We start from the raw sequence: 26,859 nt of genomic DNA on the forward strand, positions 1-26,859 counted from the left end.
CTGAGGCCACTTCTCTCGGCCACTATTGTCTGGTGGAGAATAATTTAGCCACTCCTCTTAGGACTCTCTGGGCTGCAGTGGAAGCCTGTAATACTTCCCTGGTCAGTCTTCCCAGATCCATCCATTAGCCACGCCACTCTGGAATCACGCCCCTTCCTGGGAACGAGGAACGGAGACAGATCCCCACACACCTGTCTGGGGTTCCGTGCCCCATAACATCCCATGCCCCTCAGAGATCGTTAATGTCGACGTCTGCTTTCCAAGTTCCGGAATCCCCGATCAGAAGTTTTATTTGGTTTTTGCTTTCTCAGCGGGGTCAGGGGGAGGTAAATAGTTTGCTTTGACCCAAGATGCATTTTTTTTTTTCCAAGTGTCTTCCACTATCTTGTTTATGCCTCCCATGGAGAGCTGAGGCTTTGCAAAAGAAAAAGACGAATCCTTCTGTTTTTCTGTTTCTGGATGTCCTATTTGCCTGGAAGCGATGGACGAAGAAACATTTCTCCGGCGGAACATATCTGCAGTTAATCTCCGTCCCCTCACTGGGTCTCCAGCCATTTTCACGCCTCCCTGAACGGCGCCATCATTCATGCAGGTGGCTCGGGTCAAAATCCTTGGAACTGACCTTAACATTTCTCTTCCTCTTACACCAAAATATTTCTCTGCTAGAACTTTCTCAACAAGAATGTAAGCCCGTGAAGGCGGAACCTGGGGCGGGTTTGCTCCTGCATCCCGTGTCTAGAAGAGCCCTGATGTGTGTCAGGTGTTCACACGTACTCAAGGAGTCCTTTCCACAGCCTACCGCGTCAAGGTTTTTCCTTTGAGAAGAATAAGATGACTTAAAAAAAAAAAAATCCCTGCTTATAAGATTCGAGGGTTTGTGTTTTTAGGACCAACAGTGTTTGACATTTTGAACTTCCATTTTCTTGGTTCTCGGGGACAAGAAGATTTGGAGGTCTTGGTGCGCAGTAAATTATGGGGGACGGGGGACTCGTGCGAGTAATCTGTATTTATAACATCATCACCTTGTCCGCAGTCACACACGGAGAAGACCGAACTCGGGACGTTCTCTAGAAAAAGCTTTCCAAACGGCATCAAATCTAGATCCCCTCAATGTTGCTGTTTTCTCAAGGGACAGCACAGCAGGTTCAACCCCAGATGCCCTGTTCCCTTAAGGCCATTGCCTTCATAAAACACTGTTTAAGGGCCCACATCATATTTTTAGCTCCTGGTTTTGGATGAGGGAAGCAACAAGAATGATTTATGTGCCTGTCAGACCAGGACAAGATAAAGCACATTCTCCTGGTGCCTCATATATTTCCCTCCTATATTTTTAGCCGTATATTTTGTTCCCGGTGCCGGTGAGAGTCCCTTCTTTTGTCGTCTGTCTCCGCACTCTTCTTTGATTCATATTAATTACCGGGAGACAAAGATGTCACCGGTGCGGGTGAGATGAAGAAATACACATGTGACGGAGAACATTATTTTCCATGGCGGGGACTTTTCCTTTCTCGTACAGTCAGTTCTCAGAATGTAGTCTGTTTATGACAGACCTGGAGGGGTACCAGCGGGTAAAGCGGCCGGGCACACACCCAGGGCTTCAGACCCCAGGTCGGTTGAAAGGAAATAGTAGCCGCTGCTTGTGATTGACCGTTCCCCGTGATTCAGCGCCGGGCAGAGCGGTTGGCTATCTGGATACCGAGCCTCTGGGAGCCGCTAAGTGTTTAATTTGCACTTGGTCTGAACTTGTAAGAGCTGTAAAAGATCTCAACACCCATCGGATACATCAGACGATGGGTTGATGTTTTTGTTGCTCTGACCACTGATACTGTCACCATTTTAATGACTTCATCAACCTTGAGCTTCTCCCTGTAATTCAACAACAAACCATCACACCTTGGGACTCCATTTGGAACAGTCCAGGGGGAAAAAAAAACATCAAAAGCAGACAGAAATGAATCATCTCAAGCCTCAGATGTGTAACTGTGTGAGCTGGAAGAGTGGGCATTCCCTGCTGAAACAGTGAGTGAATAAAGTCTTTACAGATATGAGTCTGAACGGCTCTCACTCCCCACTTCTCACGCTGTTGAATCTTTAACCCCACATTAAGCTCTGCCTTGTATTAGAGTTAGTCACATGAGTATGTTGTTGCTGCTTCTAGATCCCGAGCTCTTGGGAGAACAGCTCAATTTCTCTACTCTTGTCTCCCGGGTAACTTAACCTGATTCTTTGTTGCGCAGAGTAGGTCTTCAGTCAACATATTGCAATTAGTTTTTGGGATTCTGAGCCTCTTGGGGTTTCGAAGAGTAATTAAATGGGGCATGGTTCCTTTTAAAATTGACTTATTTTCTTATTAGATGGGAGCTGAACATATCTGCCCTGAGTCACGTTGTGGATGAACATGAGAGAAAAACAGGAAATACTTGTCATCTTGTCTTAAAATATTGAAAAGTTGGGTATGCCCACACTCATCAAGTTTTTTAAATTTCCAGGGTGTAATAGGAGCATGTTAAGTATCTGCCCAACAAATCTTTTGTTATTTCTTCTTCATTAAGAATAAACACCAAGTAGGGTGCCTGGGTGGCTCAGTCGGTTAAGAATCTGCTTTCGACTCAGGTCGTGATCCCTTGAACTTGTGGGTTCAAGTCTTGCATAGGATTCCTTGCTCAGCGGGGAGCCTGCTTCTCCCTTTCTCCCTCTGCCCCTCCTCTGTTTCTCATGAATAAAGGAATTAAGTATTTTTTTTTAAAAAAGAATAAATGCCGAGTGAGCACACATTTCTAGAAGTCTCTGATTAGCCTCTCCCCTTGTGTCTGTGACACCACCCCCAGATAACCGGCCGACAGCCAAGCTGGAGATTAAGCAATATTTTATCAGAATTTATGCAGGGGTCTTTGAATAACAGAAACCCCCTTGGACTGGGTTTTCAGGTTTTCTGTCTCGAATAGCATTTGTGTGCATGAAAGACCTCTGGACCACCCGGCATGGCTGGAGACGCTGGGGGTGTGGGCTTGGGCATTCGTACCGCGCTATTTTGTTTTTGTTTTTGTTTTTGTTTTTAAATTTTTTATTTTTTATAAACATATATTTTTATCCCCAGGGGTACAGGTCTGTGAATTGCCAGGTTTACACACTTCACAGCACTCACCAAAGCACATACCCTCCCCAATGTCCATAACCCCACCACCCTTCTCCCAACCCCCCTCCCCCCAGCAACCCTCAGTTTGTTTTGTGAGATTAAGAGTCACTTATGGTTTGTCTCCCTCCCAATCCCATCTTGTTTCATTTATTCTTCTCCTACCCACTTAAGCCCCCATGTTGCATCACCACTTCCTCATATCAGGGAGATCATATGATAGTTGTCTTTCTCCGCTTGACTTATTTCGCTAAGCATGATACGCTCTAGTTCCATCCACGTCGTACCGCGCTATTTTGAATTACTCTACTTGCCCCTCTTCCTGGCTGCCTTCATAGAGTCTGCTGTCTCCTGTTTTGTTGAGTAGGTGGTGGGTCTACGGATGCTATCCTGCTGTCTCGGTCATTAGATCGCCAAGACCAGAGCTGGGGCGATCAGAACCTCCTTGCTGGGAATCTGAACTTTAGTCTACAGGATGGTTTCAAGGAGAAGTGGGATGGTCAGGGTTGAGGTGGCCCATGTGTGAGCCATGTGGGCAGGGACCTGAGCATGTCCACCTACGTGGAGGGGAGGGGAAGGGGGCAGATAGTGGGAGAGGAGCCAAGAAAAGGAGATCGGGAGCCTCCAGAAACAAGGATGCAGAGGAGCGTCTTGTTTATCATGAACAATTACTTCCTGAATCTAGGCTCTCATGAGATTTCATTGAATCTTAATTTTTAGGAGGTGAGCTACACTCTTGTTTCCTTCCAATAAGTCCCTGGTTGCCCCAGCAAGCCAAGCAGAGTTGCTTGCACACAAACAATGCCTGGTCAAGCTGCATCGAGTTCTAAGATAAACCTCTGAGGCACGGCTCTCCCTCCTTCGTGGACTCCAAGTGGACCCTGGTACCCTTCACAGACACTCTGCGTGTATTGGTTACAGTTTCTTTTCAGAAAACCTCCAGTGGATAAAAAATAAAGGAAAGCTTATATATTTAAGAAAGAAAGGCTACTTGGAACTCACACCAGCAGTTGTTCATTTGGGTTTTTCCCTCCGAATTTTCTTGGTTGCAATACAACAATGCTATCGGAACAAAATGATCATTATTGTTTTGAGTAAGAAAAAAACATACACAATATTGATGTATGCAGTCACACCTGGCGTTATCTAATGCCATTAATTATGTAATAAATGTATATGTACATTTACTTATGTAATATCCCATGCTCATAATGTGTATTTGATACGTGCAAAGGAGTGTATGTAAAATATTTTTAGGTGTGGAATATAAAAATATGAGCTTGGGGCTTGTCAGTCTGTTTGAGCCACAGTTACAGGAATACCATAGACTGGGAAGCTTGGCAACACACATTTATTTCTCCTAGTTCCGGAGGCTTGGAAGTCCAAGGTCAAGGTGACGGCAGACAAGGTATCGGGTGAGGACTGTCCTCCTGGCTTGTGGACTGATGTCTTCCTGCAGTGTCCTCGCTTGCTTAGGGGCAGGGGGGTGTAGGAGGGAGGGAGAAACACTGCCTGGTGTCTCTTCTTGTAAGGGCACTAATCCCATTTTCAGGACGCTGCCCACATGACCTTAGGCATTTAACGACTTGCCTGAGGGGTGGCATTGGGGTTGGAAGGAGAGGTTCATCCTTGGGTAACAGTGGGCTTAGGCTCAGAAGAAAAGTTAAGACCTGTGTGGAAAGTCCTGAGGACTACCTCATTGTAGAAAACAGTTCTACCATGGATGGTACCCTTGCTCCCCAGGAAACACCCAGGGTGCCCGACTCCTCCCCAGTCTTGGAGGGTGAGCTTCTTACTGGTGACTGATGGCTCATGACGGAAGAGCTGCATGGCCACCTGGAACCAGGGTCCCTGCGCCAGCCACCCGTGTAGCTGCAATTTGCACCTGTGATCACCCCAACCCTGTGTTCAGTCGAAGATCCTGGTGATAGTCTCCCAACTGCTGATCCACAAAGCCGGCAGCTGGGAAGGTCAGAAGAAAAGGCTCACACGGAGCTGGGTTTGCAGGAAGGGGTCAAGGCCCCCACATTGGAGAATGACGCTCATGGCTTGGGGACGGTCACTGTAGGGCTCGAAATACTAATTAGGGAGAGCATCTGGCATCTGTGCATTACAGAGATAAACCTCTGAGCTGCATTCGCCGAGGGAAAAAGGAAACGCCGTATCAGCTAAACAGAGCCATGGCTCATGAAGTGAATGCAAATGTGATATTATCCTCTCTACTCATCATCTGATGTTTTACGAATCAGTAATAAAGATTCTGATAAATTGGGTCTGATGCTCTGCTTTAAAATTACAAGGAAAGAAAAGTGGGGAACGCGATCCTTTTGTCTGCCTCTTGAGAAGAGCAAAACATGCAGAATTACACCTCGGAGGTTGACTCCAACCCAAGTGCTGGTACCAGTTCCAATTCCAATGGGAGCGTGTGTGTGTGGGGTTCCCATTCCACTGAGCAATTCTCCAACACTGGCTGGGTGTGTTACGATGCAACTCAGTAGGACTGACACCACCTGGAGAGAGTGGCCTGTCCCACAGGTGAAGAGCTTCGTCTTCTTAAGACCCGCCCCCGCCCCCGCCCAAGTTCACAGGCCGATTGCAAATTCAGGTGGTCACTCCTGCTGGCCAACCAGGCATAGATCAGAAGTTCCAATGACCCCCTCCTTGGGTTCAGTTAATTGATCACAGAGCTCAGAGACACATTTTGATTACACTAGATTACCAGTTTCCTATAAAAGGATATAACTCAGGAATGCCCACATGGAAGAGGTACCTGGGGACAGGTATGGGAATAGCACATGGTGCACTCATGAGGTCTCCACAAACACCATTCTCCTCGTACCTCCTGGTGTTCACCAACCCAGGAGCCCTCCAAATCTGCCCTTTTATATCTTTACAGAGGCCTCTTCACACAGGCATGATGGATTAAGTCATTGGCCATTGGGGGTTGAGTCAACCTCCAGCCCCCGCTCCCCTGCCCAGAAATCAGGGAGTGGGGCTTAAATCCCCCCCCCACAACCTGGCTCATTGCATGATTGGTTGGTTCCCCTGGCAACCAGCCCTCCTCCTTAGATGTTTTACCACTGTCACCTCATTAGCATATGTCCAGTTGTCCTGGAAAGGGGCTGGTTCTGAGCAAGGAGACCCCCATCCACTTTTATGCCTCAGAAGCAGTTGTAGGAACTGAGGACAAGAGACGGAATAATAAAATGAAAAATGCTCCCACGGATCTTACCACTCAGAAAGTTCCAAGGGCTTTGTGAGCTGTGAGCCCAGAGTGGGGACGAGGACCCAATGGGTATTTCCTATTATAAATCACAGCCTCACAGCACCCAAACCATGTGTGGCCTCTCTTGCCATTCATGGTACACGGGAGCGTTCCAAAACAGCCCCCAAATGACAGCTGACGTGCAGATGGTGGATTTCGAGTGCCAAGGTCACTTCCGCATCGTCAGATATTACAAATTCAGACAATTTTGTTTACTCGGCTTTTTGTTTCATTGATTCTCTCTCTTGTTTATCTGTTTTCCACGTCATCGATTTCCACTGTGCTTCTTGTGCTTTGTGGAGATCCGGCTTTCCATGCAGCCTCGTTCTTTTTAAGAACTTCTTTTGTCATTTGGGGGAGTACCACTCAGGCGGCACTGAATTTTCTTACCTTCTGATTATCTGAGAGTGTCTCCTTTTCACATTTTAAAAAAAATCTTATTTTTGGAAGTTATTTTGCTGGGTATAGAATTAGGGGTTTTGTTTGGTTTCTAGTACCTAAAAAATTCATGCTCTTTTGACTTTTTTTTTTTTTTTTTAAAGATTTTGTATTTAAGTCAACTTTTATTTTTAAGTAATCTCAGTGTGGGGCTCGAACACACAACCCTGAGATCAAGAGTCAAATGCTCCTCCAACGGAGCCTGCCAGGTGCCCCTTAACTTTTGATCTGTATCCTTTCTGACAAGAAGCATACTAGAACTATTCCCTTGATCCTCTCTATATGTTACTTAATTTTTCCCATTGGCTGCCTTTACGAGTCTTCTTTTTGTATTGGATATTTAGCAGTTGGGTTATGATAGGCCTAGGGTTTTTTTTTTCCCCCCTTTTTATCTTGTTTTGGTTCTTTGGACTTCTTGGATCTGTGGTTTAATTTCTTTCATCATGTTTATTAGGCTTAGTGTATTAAGCTCATTAGCATATTAAGCTAATTAGGCTCATTATGCTTAGCAAATTCTAAGCCATTATCTTTCCAAATATTTCCTCTTCCCTATTCTTGTTCTCTTCTCCTTCTGAGACTCAGGGGCACACATGCAACCCCATGTGGTGTTATTCCACAAGAGCTTGGATGCTCTGCTCTGGTTTCCCCTCCGTTTTGCTCTTAGCCTATCAAGATGTTCATCCTCTCCATCTGACTGCCAGCTTGCTGAGTCTTCGTCCCGCTGTGTTCAGTCTACCCATGCTCCCATCTGACGGACTGGGGACAGATCATAGTTTTATGTGTAGCATTTCCATTTGATTCTTTCCTAGGATTTATACCTCTCTGATAAAATTCCTGATGTCCTCATGTACCTTATCCATCTTTTCCAGAAAATCCTTTGACACTTATCATTAGATATTTAGAGGTGATGTAAGAAAACCCACAAACCTGAAGGGAACATTTTAATAATGCCTCAGCCACAAAGGAACTGTTTATTTACATTTATTATTTAGATCCAAGTGTTGCTGATCCTGTTGTTGTTTTCCCCATTGTGTATGCTTTTCAGATCGTTCCCAGCCGGGTCTAGAGAGAACAGGAAATGGTAAGGAAACCACTAACGGACAAAACAGTAATAATAGCTAGTGCCTTCTGAGTGCTTATGTGCCAGGACCCGTTTTAAATATTTCACATGCTTGACTTAGTCCTTACAGGGCAAACGATTCGTCAAGTATTTCTATTATTTGTATTTTATAGATAATAACCCTGGGGCACAGAGTGGTTCAATCACTTATTTAAGGATGAACTGAAAGCTCCTGACTCATGTGGGATTCAAACATGGTCGTGTCGTGTGAGGAACCACAACCTTCAACACCCCAGGAGCTGCGTCAGAGGAGTTATTTCTTCAATACCCAAAGCCGTTTAAGGACTTGGATGAGCAATCTTCCCCCCAAGTCCCAAAGTGGGGAAGTGTCCGGAAACTTCTCCACTTTGGGGAAAGTTTCTGGACACTTCCCCACTTTGGGATTGGGGGAAGATTTCCAGAACCAGCAAGGACTATCTCTGGGCTGCTCGTGTTGACTCCCTGGATCCCAATGCCAGGCTGTCCTGCCCCTCTGCTTTTTCACACCTGTAATGCCTCATAATTAACTGGCATTTTACGTGATTTTTATGATTATGCCCAACCTGTAAACCATCTCATCCTCTGCAAAATGCTGACAGTAAATAGCACCCATATTACGTCTGTGGTGAGGACAGAAGGTGATACTATAGGTTAAGTGCCTGACACGCAGGAATAAATGCTGGACAGCATCGTTCATTATTGCGCATATTCGCAGATACCAGCGGGGTCGCTTTCCTTGCTCACACAGGTAATGATTGCCGGTGGCAGGATCTGATCCTACACGTGTCAGCTGTCCGGGTGCTCTTGACCCCTACAGAGCGCCGCCTGGAATTCCTTTCCTTGGTCTCCCCTCCTCTTGCACCAGGAGGGCTCAGCAGTGCCCACTCACTGAAGAGCTCTCCCAGCTGCCTCTCACACTGCCCCGAGGAAGGCTGAGATCCATGGGAAGGCTATTCATGAGTATTTTCCTCCCCACAACTCTTAGCTCCTTTAGAGGAGCGCCTAGCTTTTTTATCCACGGCGTTTCGGACAGAGTTTAGCACAAGACTTGACCCATATCTAGTCATGAGTAAATATTATTTTATTTTATTTTTTAAAATATATATTTATTTGACAGAGTGATAGCGAGAGCAGAAACACAAAGAAGGAGAGAGAGAGAGGGGGAAGCAGGCTCTCCACTGAGCAGAGAGCCCGATGTGGGGCTCGGTCCCAGGACCCTGGGATCATGACCTGAGCCGAAGGCAGAGGCTTAACGACTGAGCCACCCAGAATCCCCATGAGTAGATGTTACTTTTAAAAAGTTGCCATATACTCACGGCTGGCCCAAGTGGGGTGGGAGAGCTCTGGAAGAAGTAAGATATTTGCCAATAGCAACGGTTAGAAAAACGAGAAGATAGCGGTGGAAATTAGGTGCGCTTTGATTTAGGGACCTTTTAGGTCTTTATGTTAACTAATAGCAATTGCAAAAGCTCATTAAACGTTCTCTGATGAGATAAAACCTGGAGCACGACATGTAAGTAAATCACAGCCCTCGGGTAAGTTCAGGAGCAAGGTTATTTGCTTCAGATGCCTCATCTGGGTTCCATTCTGACTACTGACCGGGTCCTAAGCTTTTGAGACCGCAGAACAGGCTCTCTCAGGATTATGAGTTTCTGGTCTGAGAGGAAGTGTTCCCAGACATTGATTATGGAGCAGAGGGAAAGTCAAGCTCCATTAGCCGTGGTGATGAGCCCATGAGAGCCACATTTCAGTATCTTCTCTAGAAAGCAAAGCGAGAGGTCCTGGCCACGCTGAGATCGATCACAGGTGGGGGACACAGAGACGGTGATGGGGACCCGGCCAGGACCGCACCCCCAGATCTGCACCCCACCCTGCCCACCATCAAGGCTCTCCTCACAAACCCTCCTGATATGGGGTCTAATCCCGGGAGGGTCCCGAGGAGGACACTTGAATACAGTCTGCCTTTAAATATGGCAATTACTCCTAAAATGTCTTTGTTGACAGCTGGTGAGGCACAAAACAAACACAGGCCTATTTGCAAGTAAGCAGGAATTAGCATAATCAGCAGCTGTGGCATAACCACGGACACAGAACCATAAAGATCCTCGTTCCTTCCGAAGTGAAGTTAGAGCAGGGGACCTGCGCGGAATAATGAGTCGCTTACCACCTGCCCACGACGTCCGGCGAACCAGAGCAAAAACGAGCCGTTTGCTCCTGGCCCCAGCAGCCTCCAGAGTTCATTTTTCTGATTAAATTAGAAACCAATCTTAGGATAAAAATATGGCACTCCAGTCATTGAGACTAAGTGACTTTGTAGAGATTTAAAAAAGAAAATAGTGATTTTTGTCCCTCCTTGTCTAACACATAACGGGTGATTGTTGAAGTCATCTGGGGAGAGCGCACCTGATGCCCTCCATTTTGTCATTCCAGAGCGGGAGCAAAATACAAGAGCAAGAAAAGAGAGAATCGGGGAAAATCATGGTCTTGTCGATTTTTCTGGATGCATGCCAGCCAGCGTGCCCCCGAGGCTGTGTTTTCCAGCTCTGGGGAAAGTGAGTCTCCGTGTCTGTAATTAGGAAAGTGAGTCTCCATGTCCGTAATTAGGAAGGGGACCTCACGCTAGGTGACTGTCAGACTCCCGGCACAGCCCAGCTCCCGTCTGCTGCCGGAGTGGCTGACTGTGACATCCATGGTGCACTCAGGACAAACACATACTCTTTTCCGCAGGGCTGCCGCAATTCTTAGAAAAACCGTTTTTGTATTGCTCAAAAATCCGTGGTTAGCAAGTGGCCCGTGGAGGGCGCAGAGAGGTCTCATTCATCTGGCTCTCTCTTCTTCAAACACACCACTTCCTGATGCTGAAACCTGTGCATACCTTTTGGCTGCAAATTTCTGAGTTTGGAAACCCATTGTTCGGGGTTCGCTGGATTCAGACCAAACCTTTGTGAAAGAGACTTTCATCAGATCGCGTTCCATTATAATGAAGGGGCTTCTCTGAAAGTCGTTCTCTCAATGCGTTTCTATGAGGACCGTGCTCTGATGGTTCTGTCCAGGCACGGGTCACGGACCCCACCGGCTGCGACGGACCTTGGTGATTTTTCCCAAAGCTCAGAGCGCCGCCGGGAGGAGGGCGCGACCTTTCTGGGAGCCCGTGTGCTGGCCCCCCCGCCGCCTTTGTCGCCACCGCTGCTGAGGCAGCTGCCCCTGCAGATCCTTTCCCACTCGAGTCACAGAAAGTAGGTCAATTTTTAAAATAAACACAAGTGAGTGTCCCCAAGTGACACAGTGAGGGGCTCTGGTGTTCTCCAGCGGCTTTATTTCCAAATTCTCTGTACTTTTCAGGTGCAAGGGAATGAACATCCAATTCAAACCGGTTTAGTCTGTTAGAAAGGGCGAATGTGCATGGCAGGCCACGTGTGAGCCTCAGCTTCAGGCTCGCCTGGATCTCGAGGTTCAAATAATTTAAACAGGATCATCACTTTTCTGGTACCTTTATTTTTCCCTTTTTACAAGAGCCACACGTCTTTATATAGAAGGTGTAGGATGTACAGGTAAAGCACAAAGAAGGAAATACAACGACCAGTTATTCCAGCATTCAGGGAGAGCTCTTTCCTGTCTTTCATTGTTTGCAAGAATGCTTCTTAGGAGGGTGGGAACCAGGGTCCCAAGCCGGCCTCATGCTTCCCACGTCTTTGTGCGTACGTCCACTATCATCTCCTCCTCCTGCGAGTGGCTGGGACCTGTCGATGCGTTCCATTACATGGCAAAGGGAGAGGCATTTTGCAGATGGAATCAAGGTCCCTGATCAGTTGCCTTTGAGTTAATCGAAAACGAGGATGTTGTCCAGGGAAGAGGGCTGAGCGAACAGGATGACTTACGGAGCTCTCAAGCAGCAGAGAGACTTGTCTCCTTCGGGCCGCGAAGAAGCGAGCCCCCGTGAGCTCTACGGCTGTGAGGTTGGGAATGCCACCAACAGCCGTACAGAGAGGACTCCACGTTTCTGGTGGACCTGTGGCTGGCAGCCTGGGTGGCTCTGAGCAGAGGTCCCAGCTTAGTGCTCCCTGGACTCCTGACCCACTGGGAGAGAATACACGTGTGTTGTTTCCATCTACGACATTCCTGATTATTTGTGGCACAGCCTAACAGTCTCATCCAGGGACACACAAATACAAGGAACCATTTACAAAAGGATGTGTGACATTTTTGTCACTTGGTTAAACGGATAAGTCACATTCCCCTATATGGATGTCCCATTGGCTGCTTAAGTCCAGGGCCATCCCACAGATGCCAACAGGATTCAGACAAGTAAAGTGAATTTATGCCGTGAGAAATGGCGGAGGGGGCGCCATGGAGGACTGGGAAACGCAAGCCGGTCTGAAGAGGTACTATTACTACAGAGAGGTGAACAAATTTTGGCATTTTATTTTTCAATTTTTTTTTTAAAGATTTTATTTATTTATTTGACACAGAGAGATCACAAGTAGGCAGAGAGGCAGGCAGAGAGAGAGAGAGAGGAGGAAGCAGGCTCCCCGCGGAGCAGAGAACCCGATGCGGGACTCGATCCCAGGACCCTGAGATCATGACCTGAGCCGAAGGCAGCGGCTTAACCCACTGAGCCACCCAGGCGCCCTATTTTTCAATTTTTATATATATCTTTTGTTGATTTCATGCTGGGATACGGTATTCCAGATTCTCTCCTCTCTGAAGAGAAGCCAGCCTTTTGGAATTTTTCATGGGAAATCATTTTTACAAAATTTGGCGCTAATTCAATTCCTCTTCAACTCACTAGAAGGGTGAAGGAGAAATTGTCGCTTCTCTGTGTTTACCTCCTGGGCTTCCGATCTGCAAGCGATGTTATAACCAATTCTGTATTGTTCAACACAGATTGTCCCCAATGTTTGATTATTATAAACACTGTGTAAGTGAACATATTTGAACGGAATCTTTGCTAACAATCTGTGATCAGTTTCACAGGATAAACACCAAGATGTGAGAAAATACGTTAATGTGTATGTGTTTTGGGAAGGTTCTCTATGTACGTTGCAAACGTGACCCGCTAAAGTCTGTAACACTTGCTCAACAGCCAACACAGGTATCTGTTTCTTGATTCCTTCCTTTTTACATAAGTATTTTAAATTATATCCATGTAGTTGCTATCTACTGACATAATTTGTAAATATTTGGTATTGGTGAAATTGAACATCCTTCATCTGTTCAAGGCTCATTTGTGTTTCCTTTTGATGAATCATCTTTTGGTGTCCTTGTTTTTTCTTTTTGATATTTAGAGCTCTTTATATATTAGGAAATTAACAAGGAGCTTAAATTCTATACCATATTGAAGATGTGCAAAATTTTATCTTGGCATAGAAGAATATTTAGCCATATGGGCCCAATATGTCTTAGAATGATTGTCTCCTAATTGAAATATTCCAAGACTTGAAACATGAAGTTCTTGGTCTCAAACATGCTGTGTGAGCATTGGACCATCTGTCTGAGACCGGATTCCCACGCAGGTACGCACAGAGGTCTTGCCGCCAGAGCAAGGTGATAAATATGTAATATTTTAATGATACGAGGAAACAAGAGTAGACACAGAATAAAAGCAAAGAAAAAATAAGAAAGAATAGTTGGTTTTTATTTTCTGCTTAGTGTTTCTCTAGAAAGCAGTGAAGAGCACGAGTTCTGGTCTGATAACAGGAAAAGCCAGGTCAGCTACAAAATCATGAACTATCTTGGACCCATTGGTGAGCTGCGGTTTTAGGACCAACAAAGAAAACCGAATTTGAGAGAAGGACTGATCTTCCAAGGAAAGATAGAGGGCGCAGACTGTTCACCTTTGCCAGATTGGAACAGATGCGTAGTCTAATAAACTTTGGGGGGAAAAAAAATTTAAGGTGCCTCAGTTTACCTTTTAACAAATGTCAAAGTTCATAGAATTATATGCTGTGAATGGATACAGTGTATGTGTTTATTATACACATATTATGCCTTACTTGAGTTGATTAAAAAAAAAAAAGCTGGGCTCACTTTGGAATGGAAATTGTCCATTTGGAAATCGGATGATGAATAGAATCCAATAACAGGTGCATGTTTCATTAATGCATAATATTGCTCTTGGTTCAGACCCTGCGGCTGTCACTTTCTCCAGGCTTGGCCACAAGCTGATCCCACGGTGTACAGTGCACAGGGATACAGTGTGTCTCTGAAAGGTGGTTAGTCCCAGTTCATTTATAGCTGAAATTCCAGCGGAGAGACAGGAAACCGGCAAACACCATGAAAATGCTAACCTGTATGAAGGAGATAAAATAGGGTGATTTTATGAACTCCATGAACTTTATGAACTCTAACGGGTCTACTTTACATTGGTGCTTGAGGAGGGCATCTCTGAAAGTGAGTTCTGAGCAGAGACCCAAATGGCAAAGAGAGGCCGACAATGCAGAGACCAGAGCTGGCCCTTCCTAGGCAGGGAAGAAAATTCCTGCAAGGATCCAGGGCTGGGAAGAGGCGGTATTTCAAGGGGAAAGGTCTCTGTCGCAGCACCGTGGAATTCCTTGGGGGAAACTGTCCCCTCCCTGGTTGAAATGGGGCTCTTGGTCCGCTGAATTGCTCTGCTCAAGTTTCGTGTTAACATCAGATAAGTCGGAGTCATTGGCAGGGGAATGCAGAGTCATAGGGGCTGTGGAGGGACATTTTATTGACCATCAAAACAGTGGGACAGGTGTACCTGCTGGCCGGGGAATGACACTCGGCCGCTGGCTTCCAGAGAGAGCTCAGTGACGCTGAAGGTGATTCCTCAGACAATTGGTTTTTCTAATATGACATAATGATTCAGTAATGAAATACGTGATTAATTTGATTGGGGAAGATGGAAGTCCCTTGGGACCAGCACGAGCTCAGATTCTCCACCCGTCCAGTGCTTAGAAAGGATCGTCAGCATTTGGGAGCGGAGGGGACTGTGCAGGTGGTAGATTCTGTCTGAGTGAGAGTCCCCCAGCTCCGCAGACAGGGCTGCTCCAAAAAGTTCTGAGAGAAATTGCTCAAGTATGACTTGGTCAAGGACCTGCTGAGAAAATCCCCCAGACCATGCAGAATAGGCCGGCACCACCTGTCCTTACAGTTTTGTACAGTGTTGGCCAATGCTGTGGGGCTCCCCCTCTCACTGACACCAAAGAAAGGTTTAACATTCTGAGGCCTGTGCCCTGTTCCAGACTAGCAGAGAAACACAGAATTTTCCAGGGTCCTTCACACTTGTTTAAGCATCAGCATTAAAGCGGTGAGAGTTCAAATCCCAGTCAGGACTCTGGAGGCTGTTTTCCGAGGAATCTCACTCTTATCTCAAGCTCATCTAATCCCCTGGAGATTTGGCCCACCCAACACTTATACTACGTTTTTCCAGAAACTCTCATTTTCTTTGGGGAATCACAGTCCTATTATCTTTAATTTTGTGGTTTACATAGGTGTCCACCTGCCCCATCACATTAGCCCAGATAATCAGAAAATAGTTCTCTACTGACACTGGTTCAGGGACAAGTCAGTAGGAGACAGCGACAGACTTTGCCCAGAATCCCTGTAAAACAGCTTCTCTCCTTATGAATTAATGTGTTTGTGGGGTCTGAACCGGTGTCTGATCCATCTGCTAGAATGTAAGCCTGAAGAAACTTGGTGACCACATTTGCTGTGACATGTGGAGATCCTAATCATACATCTATAAGTCCCACACAGGGGGAAGCATATCTGAGAGGTAAAGAGATTCTTATGGACATCGATGGAACACCTGGATCAAACTATACCTGAAGCGAATCCTCTGAATTTTCACTTAAAAGAACCAATGAATTCCCTGTTTATTTAAGCCAATATAGTAGGTGTAAGTCACTTTCATTTCCATTTTTTAAAATTCTTTAAATAGTTAGCATGCACTTCTCTGTACCAGCTTGTGTGCTGGGGGTGGGCCCTGCCTTCTCAGAGTTCATCACCTACAGGAGGAAGGCACACCCAGTTCCCAAATATACATGTAACTATTTATACATAAATATTTCCTACTGGTTCTGTTCCTCTGGAGACTCCTGACTGACATAGGGGTCTTCAACATGTTGGCAGGAGCCATGAAGTTTGGAGACATATCTATCTATATCCATATACCTGTATCTATATGTATTATGTATATATATATATGTATGTATATATATATATATATATATATATATATATATATATATATATGATATGCATGTGTCTGTGTTTTCTTTTTTTAAAGATTTTATTTATTTATTTGAGAGAGAGATAAGGAGAGGGAGAGCCTGAGAGGGAGAAGCAGACTCCCTGATGAGCAGGGAGCCCCATGAGGGACTCAATCCCAGAACTCCAGGATCATGACCTAAGCCAAAGGCAGTCACTTAACCAACTGAGCCACCCAGGCGCCCTATGTTTTCTTTCTATAGATCGCTGTGCCTCTCCCAGTGGAAAGAAGACACTGAGGACTAACCGTCATAAACCCATCCAGCATCCCAGGAGGCAAGTAAGCAGTTTGGGTGCAGAATGGTGACACAGGGATTTCCCTCTTCTCGCCAACCCATTTCTTGTGGATTTTGCCATTCTTACTCTATTCTCTTTGGAGCAGGTGGCGTTCCACTTCTACTCCTACTGGCAGTGATTGGTTCAATGAAGCCCATAACCCAAGCCATACAATCCATCCCCCGATGCCTCCATGCTTGGGCAGCACATTGGTGCAAAACGCATGAATTGTAGGAATTATCAGATACATAAGTTTCAAAAGCCAAAAAACTTCAGGGATGGAAAGACTTGTAGATAATAAGCCTGGTACCATGGGCAGACCCAGAAGAGGAAACCAACATGACAGAAGGCAGAGCAAAGAGGAACTAAATGCTGGTAAGTGCCTGAATCCAAGCAGAGTCCCTGCCACTCTTTTAAAAAACATTTTATTTGTTTCTTTACTTGAGAGAGAGAGAGAGAGAGACAGAGCAAGCACGCACAGGAGGAGGAGCAGAAGGAGAGACAGAGGACCTCAAGCAGACTTCCCGGTGAACACCAAGCCAGATGCAGGGCTCGATCCCACAACCCTGAGATCATGATCTGAGCCGAAACCAAGAGCTGGACACATCACCAATGGAGCCACCCAGGCGTCCCCCATTGCACTCTTAACATTTCATTTACATCAGTTTACATTGTGCCACTCTTCGCTGAATCTCTTCTGAGTGGACTTACTGAACCCTGTAGGCAAAAGACAAACCATTGGCATGAAGATTCTGGAAGAAGCCGCCATCCTGCCCTAACGTGGGCTACGGGCATGACACGAGGACAGGCCATCAGACGGACAAGCACAAAAGTAACACTCTCTGTAGTAGTGCATTTCATACAGTGTCACAACATAGAGTGTTATTTAATATTATTCTCTGTATTTACATGTGTATTTCACAAAAATAATGTAAAAATAACATAAGAGATACACCTGCACACATATTAGACATCCGATGTACAGCTTGCCTTGGGCAACGCAGAACTGAACGGCAGAGGTCCACTTACGTGTGGATTTTTCGCCAAGAAATGTACCACAACACTGTAAGCCTATTTTCTCTTTTCTATAATTTTCTTAATAGCCATTTTTTTTCTCCGGTTTACTTTATGATAAGGACAGAGTGTATAATATAGAGAACGTGCATACTGTGTGCTAATGACTGCTGATGTTATTGACAAAGCTTCCGGCTCTCAGTAGAGTTTTTGGGGAGTCAAGCGTTCTATGCAGATTTTCGACTGTGTGGGGTGTCGGTGCCCCCGCTGTCGCGGTGCTCAAGGGTCGCCTGTGTATCACTCGCACAAAAGGATTCGGGAGGTTGGTCTCTGACCGCCCAGATGGCGTCTTCCTGGGCTTTCTACCTGCTCTGTTATTACTGCTCCTTGTCCCCTCTCCCCAGCCACCACAGAGCCCCGCAGTAATTAGTAACCTGTCTGTCACATTCTTCTGTGCTTAGAAATGCAAACTCAGACGACTGCTTTGAAGTCCAATTTTAATTTAGATGCAAACTGCTCCCATAGCTCCAATAGTCTAAAAGGAACCTGGGGCAGACTCTAATTACAGAGGGCTGCAATGGACTGGTGCTCTCCGTCGGATTCCGGCAGCGTTTCCTGACTCCCGCCAGACCCCGCCAGACCGCACGCGGGCACCATGGTCGTCCAGCAGGGCTGCCGCGTCCTCCCGGGGACCTGCCCCCCGGACACCTCTTCGTGGCGTTTGCTTCGGCACATGGCACTGGTGGTTTTCTTCTTTGAATTCCTGGGAGCAGCAGGGTCCAAACTAGGGCAGGACATTTGTAAATATATTTACATATATGGAGCTTTACATACATTATACATTTAAATGATGTAATGACATATAATTATATAAGTTAATATATAACATACAATATATAATATAATACATATGTAATTATATAATACAATTACACATATTATATACATTATATAAAAAATAATACGATTATATATAATATATAATGGTATTACAATTATATATTACAATGTAATATATGTATTATATATGTGTAATATATAACATACAATTGTATTATATTGTATATGATATATTATGTACCATATTATATTGTATAAACATATAATGGTATTACATAATTGTATTATATAATACATGTATAGGCTCTCACATAATACATATAATTTACATGAGATATGTAAACATAATGCATAGTACATGTATATTTACACACATACATTTGCATATGTACATATACATAAAGAGATTTATTGTAAGGAGTTGATCCTGTGATGACAGAGCAGGCAAGTCCCAAGTTCAGTGGGATGGATCAGAGGCTGGGGACCCAGAGGAGCTGAGGCCAAAGGCCTGAGAACCAGGACAGCTGATATTCCAGGTCAAGTCCGAGAGCAGGGAAAAAGCCAATGTCCCACTGGAGATCAAGAGGCAGCAGAATTCCCTCTTCTCAGCTTTTGTAGTCTGCTCAGGCCTCGAACTGATTGGGCGAGGCCCACCCACAACAGGAAGGGCAGTCTACTTTACTCTACCCACTGGTATCAGCATTAATTGTATCCCAAAGTACCCTCACAGACACACTGAGAATAATGTTTGACCAGGTACCTGGGCACCTTGTGGCCCTGTCAAGTTGACACATAAAATTAAGCACCATAATATCCAAGTCCCCCTAACACCTGTGCTTAGGTCACCTTATCTGGAAAAAAGGGATTTTGCAAATCCGGAGATGCAAGATTACTTGGGTGGGCCAGATGTAATCATGGAGCCCTTATTTGAGGGAGCCAGAGGGGCGGAGTCCAAGAAGGAGGTGTCAGAGAGGACAGGAGGTGCCCCTGCTGACCTTGAAGGTGGAGGAAGGTGCCACAGGTCTCTGGGATCTAGAAAAGGCGGGGCGAATTATCTCCTTCTAGAACCTCCAGAGGGAGAGCAGACCTGCAGACCTCTAGAACTGTAAGGTAATAACATTGTGTTGTTTGAAACCACTAAGTCTGTGGCGACTTAGTACAGTGATAGGAAACCATTACTGGACCTTCGAGTCACCTTACAGAACAGGTAACAGAAAGCAAGAATCAGCGACCGTATTCCAGAACTTTATTTATGAAGACTTTCGGGAGGTTGGTCAACACCGGCCCCTACTGGCCCTTCGCTTAGAATGAATTTCCTAGAAAATCATGTAGGGGAATCAGCATTCAGGCAAATGCATCTTCAACCAGAATATTTCTGGGGACACGTTCATAATCATGGGTCCCTTGGGTGGGATTTCAGCCTCTCGATACTATGGTCCCCTTATCCATAAAATGAAGGTAGTCCTGTGCAATTTGGAGAGGACTGTGTGGATTACCTGACTCAAAGTTGACTGCAAGTGCCCAGAATAGGGCTTGACTCAGTATGTTCTCCATACACGTCTGCTCCTGTTAAAATACGCATATGCATTCAAAATAGTCCTTTCCGGCAAAAACGGGAGGCCTGGCCTTCTCTGGTGCTGTTCATGGAGGGCTCACGGATGGAAAAACAATGAGGTGTTGCGTCACTTCATTTGGATGGAAACTGTGAGCCCGGAGGAAAGTGCCCTGGAATCTGGAAATCACGTTGGAAGGGTATAATCTTTGAACAGTTTTGGAGGCCTTATCAACCATTCTCAGCTGTTGGATCTGAAATGATAATGCCTTGTGTTTAAGAATTGCAAAAACGTCCCTGTTGCCGATCTAAATGGCATCCTGTGTTGTTGGGAGAGGCGGGGTCATGCGGCGGTTAAACACCGGACATGGGCACCAGGAAGTTGTCTCTGAAATTCGGGCCCAGGACTAGCCACCAAATCTAAGCCAGATGTGCAAACTGCACCTGCTCTGTGGGGAAGGGACCAGCACTTGTTCCAAAGGCAGTTGGGAGCATTAAGTGATGCCTTTCACACAGAGCCGTGCACTCGGTAAGAGCCTCCCAGATACGGGCATTGTTCTCATTTACAACCATCATCAGATTCTTTCATCATTCATTAAAGAAAAGAGCCCCTCATCAGCATGATCAGGCGCCCTCTCATCGTGGAGGAGGCCCTCGGTGGTGACCGCCCGCGCTGGCCTCATTGTGGTCCATCCCATGGGCACCAGACCTCGGCATCCTGTTCCCATCCCCCAGGGGTGCTGACTCTGTGGCTCCCCCACCCCCACCCTGCTTCCCTCCACCGGCATCAAACTCCCTCCCAGACATGGGCTGGGAACACTTTGGTTCTTAGCTGTTCCTGTCACTTGCAACTGGAAAAGTCCTGGGCGGTAGAATGAAGTTCGACACGTATCTTCTGAATGTCAACCATTTTCAAAGTGGCGTGCGGGCCACTGTGACGACCAGACAGGGAGCCAGACTTGGCCCCGTGTGCCCCAGCTGCTGGCTAGTTGTACGGTCTTCAGAGTATATTTGTAACTCTTTCTAGGCTCAGTTCTCGGTGAGGCCTCCCAGAAGCCCACTCTGGAGGCCGACATGATTCCATAACGAAATGCTTTAAATACATGCAATGCAAATTTCTTTCTTTCTTTTCTTTTTTTTTTTTTTTGCAGGGGGAGTGGCCGGCAGAGGGAGAAGGAGAAGCAGGCTCCCCGCTGATCAAGGAGCCCAACATGGGGCTCGACACGGGGCTCGATCCCAGGACCCCGGGATCATGACCCAGCTGAAGGCAGACGCCCAACCAGCGGAGCCACCCGGGCGCCCCTGCAAGTGAGATTTCTGAGAAAGAGTCAGGCCAAGGAGGTATTAACGAATGGCTTGTATTTGCATACATTCAACACTTCCTCAGGAAGTTTTCAACACAAGTGGCCTAGGGGAAACATTTCTGTTCAAAAGAAAAACCAAAAAGAATAACTGAGAGCATTTGAGGTAATACTTTGAACTCGAAAAGAGAGGTGTTAAGCAAGAGAGCTCTATCATAATTGCATTCTCTCCATGGAGCACGGACTCTTCATTCATTTAAAAATCTCTGTTGAAAGGAGCAGGTGTGAAGGAAGAAAGAGAAGGGAGGCACGGAGGGGGAGGCAGGAGCCGTGCTTCTCTGGGAAGGATGGATCGACACACCAACCTTATGGGGTCCTCTCTGCCCAGAGACAACGCTGTGACATCTTTTGTCATTATCCCCTCGTTCCCTAAACTGACTATTTCCTTTGAAACCTCCCCAGGGTGTTGCTGGCAACTCTGTTCCCAGAATTTGGCTGCAAAACCAACTCCCTAAGTTTGAATCCCGACCCTGCCACTTTCCAACCCCTACATGGCGAGCTGGAAACTTGGGGACACCATGGGCCGTATTGTGAACCCCACGTAAGAAGTGGGCAGGTTTCAGAGGGCCTGACTCCTTGCCCAGGTGTGGAGCTGCCCAGCAGGGAGGGACATGCCCTAGAGCTCTCATGAGTACCCCCCAGGGGCTCCTGCAGGGGGACAAGGGGACCCACAGGGAGTGCTTATGGAGGTGGGTGTCGGGATGGGGTAGGCACTGGGTGGGCTCAGGAGGAGCAGTGGGAGCAGAAAGTGCCCGGGTCGGACACTGATGCTCTTTTGGTTTGGGCTTTTCTCATTAAGGCAGTAGCTTACAGAGAACCCTGTGCATTTGAACCCCGAGACTCTTGCCCTGTGCCCCTTGGAGACAAGCTGGTGGCGCTTCCACAATCGTGTTTAAGTGGTCCCGGCATTTTCCATGACGAGCTTCTGGGAACATTCCCCTATGTGTGTTCTTCTAGGTTCAAGCTCTTACCCGCTTCAGCAGCTCAGATGCTGCGAACAGAAGAGGCAGAATTCTGACAGACACGCAGGGTCGGGCCCTGCAGCTAAATGCGTGAACAGGCCAGGAAGCGTGCGCTCGCACACGCCGTGTACTGCGGCTGCCTGGCACGTCGGCACTTCTGAGTGGATGTTTAGAGCCAAACAAGCATCTGGTAGCTAAGCCGTCGGCTAAGCCCATCCCCCTGGGAGCACCAGATCTGAGTCAAATGAAGCAGTTTGATAGGATGGGGGTCTTCTAGAAGATTCTTTGAGGAGCGAAAAATGAGCGGGTATCTGAAGATGAAATCCGTGCCGGTGTCAGACGGAAGGAGAATCTATGTTAGATAGCGTGGTGGGGCTTTTAGTCTCTATTTGGGTGCCTCTCTCTGTTTCGTTTCGTGGCTGCTGGTAAGATTTCCCATGTCGACCATTTCGACGCACAAAATTAGAGCGTCACGGTGGTAAGCGTAATAGAGGGATGTCATTTGTCTTCAGTGCACTCCCGGAGATGACTTAGTGACCAGTGCTGGGGGTCTCCTGCTCCCTCTAGGGTATCTGTCCCTGCAGCACGTCAACATACGTTCACAGTAGAGTGGGCTGGGTCTGCGGGAGAAGTCAGGGTCTGGTGTCGGCTCTGCACAGTGTCACAGTCAGTCTGCAGCCCGGAGGGACCTGGAAAATAATGATCAAAGAAGCACAAAGACAAGATAAACCGTAGAGGGCTTTCGTGCACAGACCAGAATGATTTTGGCTTTTCAGGGGCTTGGGATCTTTAGAAAGGGGTCTAAAATCAGCTTAAAAAAAACACAAGAATTACTTTAAAAAGCTGCACTCTGGGGCACCTGGGTGGCTCAGTGGGTTAAGCCGCTGCCTTCGGCTCAGGTCATGATCTCAGGGTCCTGAGATCAAGTCCCGCATCGGGCTCTCTGCTCATCGGGGAGCCTGCTTCCTCCTCTCTCTCTGCCTGCCTCTCTGCCTACTTGTGATCTCTCTCTGTCAAATAAATAAATAAAATCTTAAAAAAAAAAAAAAAGCTGCACTCTTTCTGATGGGAGAGGTTGATGCGTCTCTTAGAGAACGTCTAAGTCTGTGATAATACAGGGCTTTGCAAACTAGCTCTGTCAACAAACTAGCTCTGTCAACACTCTGTTCTTTGGTATCCATGTCCCTGTCTCTAACTGCACGGGCTGACTGAGGGCCGGAGGACACTTCATTGTGTATTCTAGAACGCAGCTTGTGCATAGGCTCCTGAAGCATCAAGACTCTTAATAAGTCCATGGAAATACCCTCGTAGCTCATTGGATGGTGTCTGTGATCTTAAACTCCCGGCAACTAGTAGGTGCTTAGTGAACACTGGTTAAGGGACCGTATTCAATGCTATTTGCTGCAGGAGCTGGGGAAGAAACAGGTTCCTCCTCTGAGCAGCTTGGGTTGTAATGATGAGGGATATGTACATGTAATACACCATAGATGGAGAGGAACTGTTTTAGGGGGTACATGATAGAAAGAGAAAGGAGACGTGGTGGGTGCATCGAGGTCTTTTCGCGGACTAGCGAGGGGCCCCCTCCGGCAGGTGAGCAGAGGGCCCCGAAGCAAGTGAGCCACAGCACACAGTCCTGCCCGAGGAGGACCCCTCCCCAGTGGCACCAGAGAGAGGGTGTATACCCTAGTGAGTCGCACCACTGACCTACCTCCATGCGGGGCTCTCTAAAGTCTGCACCAGATTGCACACAAATTTATTCCATCAAGGGGAGGAAAGCACAAGGTCAATTCTCTTCCATCTTCAGGAGAGACGTGGCTGCATCTTGGGATTGGCTCCTGCATCTCCAGGGGAGTCACCTGAGCTCCCTGCGGAGGTGAAGGTTTCTCGGTTCCAAGGTGGGAAGGTTTCTCGGTTCCAGGACTGTGTGTTGGAAAATCAAACACCGTGGGGCCTGTGGTGTTTGATGGAGACACTCTAGGGAGGAGGGGCAGCTGTTTCTCCTCAAAAGTAATGTCTCTGTTTTACCTTCATGCAGGCAGAGGGACCTCCATACAGCGCAGGCTGGGAGGTGGCCAAGTGCTGAGCCTTTGAGGAAGGTCAGGGAGGAGGGATGGAGAGAGAGAGAGAGGGAGGAAAGGCAGCCACTGCCGTGCGACCATGGTTTTCATTTGCGCAAGAAGTTTGCAGAATACTGAGTAGGACTGGAGGCCATTCCATTAGCTCTCATTGACTTTTGCTTCCTTTAAAAGGCTGGTAATAATAAGTATTACTATAATAGCTGCTCTATAATATAGCTAATATGGTTATAATCACGTACCAGGCATCCTTACTACACATGCACACGCGCACACGCAAGCACACACACGCTGTACGTCCATATGACGTGTGATACACATGTGACCCTCACCGCATCCCAGGGTCTGCTGCTGCCCTCCTCATCCCCTGTCGGCAACTTCAGACACGGAGGGTCGGAGTCACCTGCCCAATTCTCTGTGCTTTCTCCTAGTTGCAGAGTGTTGAGAGAGGACAGGATTCAGATCCAGATCCCGGGCTCCAGAACGCTAAGGCTATGTTCTAAGATTTTATTTATTTGACAGGGAGAGAGAGAGTAGGTAGAGAGGCAGGCAGAGAGAGAGGAGGAAGCAGGCTCCCTGCCGAGCAGAGAGCCTGATGCGGGGCTCGATCCCAGGACCCTGGGATCATGACCCAAGTTGAAGGCAGAGACTTTAACCCACTGAGCCACCCAGGCGCCCCCCGAGGCCATGTTCTAACCCTGACATGGCACTGCCTGCCAGTGTCCCTTCGTTCATGCAGAGGCACAGCTCACCGCTAGCCTCCCGGACAGCCTTCCTACCCAGACAGGGATCTCTTTCCTGTTTTCAGGTTTCTAGTTACAGCATCTGGAAATCCCCCTTTAATTACTTGGCCGGTAGGTACTAATACACTCTGCTGGGGGCACCTGGGTGGCTCAGGTGATGAAGCATCTGTCTTGGGCTCAGGCCCAGATCCCAGTATCCTGGGATGGAGCCCTGCGTGGGGGAGGAGGGCTCCCTACTCAGTGGGAAGTCGGTTTCTCCCCCCTCCCCCGTCCTCTGCCCCGCCCCACCTCTCATGCTCTCTCTCTCAAATAAATAAATAACCAAATAAATAAATAAAATCTTAAAAAAAATACCCTCAGTTGTGTTTGGGAAATCACACGTATCCATCCTACAAAAAGGCCCATTGCATCTATTTAGTTATTCACTAAAACTTCCTTAAAGATGTTCAACAACCCTTTTGCATTTTTAATAACCTGGATGAAAAGCATTGAACATACTGGTACGGCAGTAGTGAAGAGCACGTTATTAAATCGCATCTGCATAAAAAGTAGATTGAATGTGGGACAGAGAATTAATAGCTTCGTTCATCTCCTGAAACCGTTTCCTGGGGTAGGAGGCGCCTGCGAGGTGGGCACCCAACACCCAGTGTTCTCCTGGTAGGATGAGTCCTGTTGTCAGGGATGGGTCTTGGGCCATCCCCACTGGGCTGTAAGTCCTATGACAGCAAGGACTATGGCTCTCTCTTCATCCCTGGGCTCTTGTAGCCCAGAGCAGTGTTTGGAACATCAGAACACAAACAATCCCTGCTGAAAGAATAAACAGATGGGGGACTGCCGTGGATCAGGTCACGTAAGTTGTTTGGGATGCCCCTGGATGCCTGCTCTATAAATTACCAGTGGTGAACCGAGCTCTGGTTCTGGGTACGGGTGACAGCATTAGCACCATTCATGTCAGAAATTAATCTGGTGGCATCAGTCCCCATGCCTTGTCCATGGCAGGGGTCACTAATCGATCCCAGCAGCATCTTGGAAAACTCACGAGCTTGACACCCTGTGTACACAACACAATTGACCCCCAGAGGCAGCAGGGTACATGGGTGCTCTCACGAGCCCTCCAGAGAGACAAAGATGGGGCTTTGGGAACACAGTTAGACAAGTTAGCAGAAGAGGGAAGAATGGTGGGGCCTCTTTGCCATGCCTCAGAACCCCGTGGTTGGAGTCACTCTGCAAACTGACTCCTCATTCCTCCAACCTGCTTGATAATCCCCTGAGCATGATCACAGTCCTGGGGCTGGCGGGCAAGCAGGGGCCCCAGCACTGTGCTTACAGACTGTCTTCTTTATCGATCGGGGAGCAGAACACACTTTCCCCTCTATCTTAACTCTGCACTGAATCAAATAAAAACCATCCAGAAAGCCATTGCCTCCCATTAAACCGAAGTATTTAGCACACATAAAAGGAGCAAGACGTTACACTCTGGCGTCCTGATAGAAGTGATCAAAAATGAAAAACGGGAAGTCAATTACCAGGTGCAAGTGCCATTGTAAAACTAAATACACTGAGTGTAGGTGTGGTGCCCAGTTACATAAGAAACACAGACAGCATCCCTGGAAAGATCGTGGGCTGCAGAGCCCCACACAGCCACTCTGCCTTGGGGTGGAGAATTGTGTCTTGCAATAGCCTACATTTCCAGCTCCCCTTTGAAGACAAAGTTTGTTAGGGGCACCGTCTGCTGGGGCAAAACCACTGACCATCTTTTCTTCCATTAAATAAATGGAGACAGCAGGTGTCTCCCTGCAGTACTGTCCAGGAGTGCCAATAGGACGGGAGTCAACATGTGTGTTTCCTCCTGCTTTGTATGGACAC

This window comes from Mustela erminea, chromosome 13 (genome assembly GCF_009829155.1).
Source record: "Mustela erminea isolate mMusErm1 chromosome 13, mMusErm1.Pri, whole genome shotgun sequence".
Classification (NCBI taxonomy): domain Eukaryota; kingdom Metazoa; phylum Chordata; class Mammalia; order Carnivora; family Mustelidae; genus Mustela; species Mustela erminea.